The sequence below is a fragment of the Procambarus clarkii genome, chromosome 57 (assembly GCF_040958095.1).
Source record: "Procambarus clarkii isolate CNS0578487 chromosome 57, FALCON_Pclarkii_2.0, whole genome shotgun sequence".
Classification (NCBI taxonomy): Eukaryota; Metazoa; Arthropoda; class Malacostraca; order Decapoda; family Cambaridae; genus Procambarus; species Procambarus clarkii.
The window spans coordinates 24,925,051-24,932,550 of record NC_091206.1 but is presented as its reverse complement, the minus strand read 5'-3'; the positions used below and the strand labels follow the sequence as shown (position 1 = coordinate 24,932,550).

The following is a 7,500-nucleotide window of genomic DNA, read 5'->3' as shown; positions in this document are numbered from 1 at the left end:
CTCCAGCAGGGCCGGACTTCAGTTCCCCGTGGGCAGAATTCACCGTCTGCTGCGTAAAGGCAACTACGCCGAACGCGTCGGTGCTGGCGCTCCTGTCTACCTGGCAGCCGTCATGGAATACCTCGCTGCCGAAGTTCTGGAGCTCGCCGGTAACGCCGCACGTGACAACAAGAAGACCCGTATCATCCCACGTCACTTGCAGTTGGCCATCCGCAACGACGAAGAACTCAACAAACTTCTGTCTGGCGTAACCATTGCACAGGGAGGTGTTCTTCCAAACATTCAGGCAGTTCTTTTGCCAAAGAAGACAGAGAAGAAGTAAGCACTTCTGCCACCCACCACGACAAATACCATAACCAGGCTCCATCCGGAGCCACACACACTTTAATAGAGAGATTCAAGTAGACAATCAACTTTCAAACATTAATAATAACATTTATATTGATTTCATTTGGAATGTGTACATAACAAACAAACAAAACAAAATTATAGGGGATATTCAGCATCACTTGGAATATTAACCAATCATATAAATCCAATATATATTTTATATTTTACTTTAAGCGAGGAATTCATATTCTATCAATTTTTAATCATACAAATGAACAAAAGCAATTCTTCACTAGACGTAATGAATGAATAAATGATCAAGGTTTTAATGTGTTTCATGAATAAATATATATATATATATATATATATATATATATATATATATATATATATATATATATATATATATATATATATATATATATATATATATATATATATATATATATATATATATATATATATATAATATAATATAATATAATATATTATAATACTTGTGAACCAGAATATGTTTGAGCAGCAGCGATCGTGCCATTGGCCGAAGTGCAACAATTCAAATAATTTAAAGGGCCTGCTCGGGTATATAAGAGAGGCTGGGAGACTGGGGCCGGTGGTGGGTGAGGGGTGATGGGTGATGAGTGATGGTGTGGTGTGGTGTGGTGTTGTTAAGAGTTGATTTACGGCCAGCCAGCCAGCTGCAGCCAAGGCAGGGCAGGGCAAGGCAAGGCAAGGCAAGGCAAGGCAAGGCAAGGCAAGGCAAGGCAAGGCAAGGCAATAACAGGACAGGACAGGCAAGGCAAGGCAAGGCAAGGCAAGGCAAGCAGGCGGGCGGGCGGGCGGGCGGGCGGGCGGGCAGCCAGCCAGGCAGGCAGGCAGGCAGGCAGGCAGGCAGGCAGGCAGGCAGGCAGGCAGGCAGGCAGGCAGGCAGGCAGGCAGCCAGCCAGCCAGCCAGCCAGCCAGCCACTCCCACTTTGTATTTATATGCATTCAATTTATATTCAAACATTATATATGTTAAGGGCCTAGTTTTAGTGTTTATTTTAAAAATGACAAACATCGAGTCGTTTTACCAGTCCTTTAGCGTTAACGGTGATGCATTTTAAAACTGAACAGAAATCACCTTTTCTGGATATATCAAATATCGAATCCGCTTAATGTGCCTACAATTCAATCATTCAAAAAATACATAATTTACATCATGCCTTTTCATAGAACAGACAATAAGATTTGAGACAATAAGAACTTTAGTTTTATAACTAAAGTTGCACAATTATACCAACTCTATGGTGGCTGGGTGGTAAGGTGTGTGGCTGGTGTTTTGGAAGTCGCGAGTTCAAACGACCCAATGGGAGTACTTTTTTTTTTTTTATGCCATACAATCTTCCTAGTACTATTATGTAGGTGTGTGTGTGTGTGTTTTTATTCATTCTTTGGTTTTATAGATGACATACATATTGACTCCTTTTACCGGTCCTTAATTAGGCTCTGGGGAAGCAATGGTGGTGGTGGTGGTGCATTTAAAACTAAACCAAAAATCACCAGTTCTGGACGCGTCAAATATCATATCCGCTTAATGTGTCTACAACCTAATTACTTAAAACTACACTATTTAATTCATTCATATCATGTGCATATTGGTCATTATGCTCATACAACCGACATAACAATTTATTTTCATTATTAGAATCATACATTTCATCAAGTAATACAGATACAAAGAGATTTTCTTTCTGAGAAGACCGTTAGTATTGGCTGGCTGGCAGGCAGGCAGGCATTTGAGGGTTATTATTTCGCCTGTTGATTGGGGGGAGGGTTGATGTGTTAGGGGGTTTTCGGTTAGGTGTGGTGGTGGTGATTGGTGGTGATTGGTGGTGGTGGTGATTGGTGGTGATTGGTGGTGAGTAGTGGTGGTGGTGGTGGTGGTAGTAGGTGGGAGGGGGGGGGGGGAAGGGGAATGATGGTCTGTGGATTCCTTCTCCGTACCCCTTACATATAAGCAAAAACATGCCTTCCTGTGGGTATAGAAACATTAACACAAATTATATCAGTAACTGATATTGTAGCCTTTTAAACAGAAAAGATTTGTACATACAAATACTTTTAAATTATCATTTATTTGTGGAAATGGCATTTACGTCATTAAATTGATACCTCAGCATCAAGTGTCCTGCAGTGGTCCAGTGGTAAAGTGTATATAAGTGATGCGTATTCTTGGAGTTGCGAGTTCAAACCCGGATTAAGCTATATATATATAATATATATATATATATATATATATATATATATATATATATATATATATATATATATATATATATATATATATATATATATATATATATATATATATATATATATACAACATGTTTTGTTTTGGTTGTTTGTTTTTGTATAAAGCCTCACACACTATATTAAGCGAGTTTGTTTTAAACATGACATACATATTAATTCATTTTACCAGGCCTTATTCCACACAACTCCGTGAATTTCCCGTGGAGCCAGCCATTCAAACAAAAACAAACGAAACAAAACAAAACAAAACAAAAAACATTATTGCCAACAGCATTTGGTGTTCCCAGGCGGTCACCCATCCAAGTACTAACCAAACCCAACGTTGCTTAACTTCGCTGATCGGACGAGAAGCGGTGTTCTCAACGTGGTATGGCCGTTGGCATGAGACTGCCTACACATTGTGGCTAATAACCAACTCTTTTTAGTCATCACGGCAGGATACGGACCTTCTTGTGGTGTCTTAATGGTAATTGTATCCTAACATATTTTTGTCTCCTTGGCATGGATATTTAACATCGTTTATTCAGTCTTGGGTTTATGTTCTTTCGCCATTTACAGACATTTTACATCTACCTACTTCCTCAGCCTACCCTGCCAATTTCTAATGAATTTGTGGATTTTCTTTTGTAATACATACATGTGTGTGCTCATCTGCTCTTCAGTTTTTATGATATTTGTCTCATCTGTCCTGCTTTATGATACTTTTACAAAGAACATGAACAAATGCTTCTATTTTAGAGAAGATATGGGATCCAGGTTTCGGAGCCGTAAAACCAACCGTCGTGATTGGTGGACGAGTTGCCAGGTTGCAGCTTCTGTACCGTGCCGGCACATAAATAGGTTCGGCTCAAGCGGCGGCAGCATCATTCCCCCGTGACTGTCTGAGCGTCTCTCATCACCTTGGTTATCTCATCATCATCATGGTAGAAGCAAAGCCTACCAAGAAGGCTGCGGCTGCTGCTGCTGTGGTGGCCACCACCAGGAAACCTCGCGTCCAGGTTGCTCACCCGAAAACTAGTCAAATGGTTCTAGCCGCGGTCGCAGCACTCAAAGACCGTAAGGGCTCGTCTCTACAAGCAATCAAGAAGTACGTTGTTGCCAACAACAAAGTCGAGGCTGCCAAGATCGCCATTTACATCCGAAGATTTCTCAAGAAAGCAGTGGCTGACGGCATTCTTGTTCAGACCAAGGGAAGTGGAGCTAGTGGATCATTCAAGCTGGCCGTAGCAGAGAAGAGGGCCGTTCTAACTCCCAAGAAAGCCACCACAACCAAGAAACCATCTACAGCAGCAAAGAAGGCCGTGGTAACTCCCAAGAAAGCCGCCACAAGCAACAAACCACCTACAGCCTTGAAAAAGAAGCAGCAGCAGCAGCTTGTTGTTGGGAACAAAAAGCCCAAAATAAAGAGAGCTTCAAAATCTCCCAAACCACCCAAGGCAAAGAAAGCTGTCAAGAAAACAACAAAGGCAAAATAAACGACGACATGCAAGCAGCATGAATACACATGACAATAAACATCCAGGCCTCCCCCCTCAGTGGAGGGGCCTCATATGATTCCAAAAAGAGTTTAGTTTTGTAGACAAATAAATCATTACTTTTGGGGTAGATTTACTCTGTATATTATATATATATATATATATATATATATATATATATATATATATATATATATATATATATATATATATATATATATATATATATATATATATATATATATATATATATACACACATACATGGGTGAGGTGATATGGTACCAAAGTTTTGGGTGAGGTGATTGACATTTACACAAGATAAAACACGAACCAATGGGAATAAAAACATAAGAATGGAAGTAACTGCAGAAGGCCTATTGGCCCATAACACAAGCACTTCCTCTTGATGCTTCTATATTGGTTCGGAGTCTTGAAGCTATAATATATATATATATATATATATATATATATATATATATATATATATATATATATATATATATATATATATATGCACACAAAACTAAATAGTCTTGTTAGACAAATTGCCCCTATTAGAGGCAAGTTGACTAACAAGCCGAATGACTGCAATTGTTTTGAATTTGAGTTAAATCTAACATAGAAATGTAATCAAACCTAACCTAACCTATGCTAACCCAAGCTAAGCTAACCTAACCTAACCTAAGCTAAGCTAACCTAACCTAACCTAACCCAGCAATTCATGATCTTAATATAATACTGTTAATTGGATAAACCAATTTGGAAAGAAATGTTCGAAAATAACAAAATTAACTGTGCTTGTTAGGAAAATTGGGCCTTGCATACTTGTCCCAATAGTGTGGTTCTCGCTTTTAGGTACGACATAAACGTATACCTAAGTTGAGAGAGAAAAAGATTCGCACTCAAACATGCATATCGATTGCCAGTCCTGAATTCTGGGTAGATATTCGTGTCCTCCCTTTTCATTTACCATCATTTGGATACTATCAAAACAGCTCTGAGAAGGATAAAATGAATAAAACGGGTAGCTCACTCATGTAAAAAGGAAGAGTTGGGAAAGATCTCTCTCTCTCTCTCTCTCTCCCTCCCCCCCCCCCCCCCCACCACCAATGATCCTGCTCTGCTAGTATATAACGGAACAAACCTTCCCCCCCCCCCCACCCCTCCCTCCCCAATCAGAGTCCCTTTAAGCATGCGAGGATAAAAAATAGATTTCATAAGACCCAATGTGCTAGCTGATATCAAAACAATTTATGTTATCGTCTATTAAGCCCTTCAGTAAAAAAGTATAGGGACCTAATTAGGTCCCGTTTTGAGGTGGTGGTGGGTGGAATCGATGGATTAGCCAAGCTCTTATCCGCCGAATCCGTAGAGGGTACGACCCTGGCGCTTCAGAGCGTACACCACGTCCATGGCAGTGACGGTCTTCCTCTTGGCGTGTTCCGTGTAGGTTACAGCATCACGGATGACGTTCTCGAGGAACACCTTCAGGACGCCACGGGTCTCTTCGTAGATGAGACCCGAAATACGCTTCACGCCGCCACGACGAGCTAAGCGACGAATAGCGGGCTTGGTGATGCCCTGGATGTTGTCACGTAGCACCTTACGATGACGCTTGGCGCCACCCTTTCCGAGTCCCTTGCCTCCCTTGCCGCGTCCAGTCATGGTGTTGAAGTTGTGTGAATAATAAAATTTCGGCACGATTTCCCCAGACTATATCCCGTCAAGCGGACGTACTTGTAGCATGGCAACTCCTAACTCCTGCCTGTCCTTACTTTATGCTTGTACTCGAGCAGAAACACGGCTTTCTCACAACGCTTTCAAAACTGCAGTTGCCTACTCGTCTGTTTCACGTCTCTGTGAAATGACTTTTGCACAAATCCAAAAAATAGAGCAAAATCAGCGATAATAGTGTTTGAGGTGAGCTGCCTGTTGGCTGCAGCCAGAGGAAGGAGGGGAGGGGCAACGGGGTGACGTAGGCGAGTCGAGCAGCCAATGGCGCTCGAGCAAGCGCCTCGAGACGGCGTATATAAGCAAAAATTTTTCGGCGCCATCGCCACCGGCCCAACCAAAGACAAAGCTAATTGGGCAGAGCACAGTAAAAGCTCTGATATCAACAGCCAGAATTACTGCTGGCAATAACCCCCGAGAATTCGTGAGGCTCCTGAAAATTCTGTACAAGGCGAACGGTCTCCCTACCTTCATTGTTCCTGAGGAAGTTTTCAACGCTCCGCGTTCATCTCCAACAACTGACCCTGTAGAGGAGGATGCTGACTCTACATCCGACGACGACGATTCCGCCACTGCAATGCAGCCCTCAGATCCTGTTCGGGTACCTACAGCTCACAAGACTCTGCCTCATGTGACCCCCACTTCTGCATCAGTTCCCGTTACCAACCATGACATCACTGTGAACGCAGCCACGCTTTCTGACATACTGTCAGCTCCTGCTCCACACGCTTCTCCAGCTGCTGCTGTCCCTTCACCCGTCTCAGTGGCGAATTTCGCTGCTATCGACCCTTGGTGTGACCCTATAGAGGGTAAAGACTATGCAGCACCTTCTGCTGCAGTACCTACCGCTGTTACACACCCTCCGAGAACTCTACCTTCAAGACATCAACCCTCAAGAACCCAACCTTCAAGAAATCTACCCCAGCGTGTCAACACCCCTGCTCCTCACTCATCTGATGAATCGGATGAGGACGTATCTGTCGGTACACCATCACCCCCAAGGAAAGATCACCTTCAAGCATCAACACGAACCGTGACCACCAAGACCGACAAGCCCAAAAAAAAGAACAACGATCAAAGTTTGGTGAAATCAACAAGAAAGAAGACTCCTAACGAACTGACTTAACATCATCTGACATCAAACCTCCACTGCCAGCTGCTTGCGTTCCCGGCCTCTGTGTGTATTGCAAATGACACCCCACTCAATTCTACTTTCATCTGATCAAGCTCAAATCCACGGTGGTTGGGCCACCGATCTTTCATCTCCCCTCTTCACCTCATCTCCAGATCCTTGCTCAAGATTTCTGCAACCTCGCCCCGTTCTTCCATCCCCTGCTTGCCAGCTCTATGGACTTTTTAATCCATTAATTAATCCGGCCATCACAAACCACAGTTGTTCACCATGGCTCGCACCAAGCAGACTGCTCGCAAGTCCACGGGAGGCAAGGCTCCTCGTAAGCAGCTGGCCACCAAGGCAGCACGCAAGTCTGCTCCTGCCACAGGGGGCGTGAAGAAGCCTCACCGTTACAGGCCCGGAACGGTCGCCCTGCGTGAGATCCGTCGTTACCAGAAGAGCACAGAGTTGCTCATCAGGAAACTTCCCTTCCAGCGTCTGGTGCGCGAGATTGCCCAGGACTTCAAGACCGATCTTCGCTTCCAGTCGTCTG

At 43.2% G+C, this 7,500-nt stretch overlaps 1 non-coding gene across 1 annotated transcript; it reads right to left on the bottom strand.

Moving 5' to 3' along the window:
- Window positions 1-2,887: 2,887 nt before the first annotated feature.
- LOC138353435 (5S ribosomal RNA) lies at window positions 2,888-3,006 on the bottom strand. Its single transcript, XR_011223138.1, has one exon. It is a non-coding gene; the product is annotated as a 5S ribosomal RNA (ribosomal RNA).
- Window positions 3,007-7,500: the final 4,494 nt, after the last annotated feature.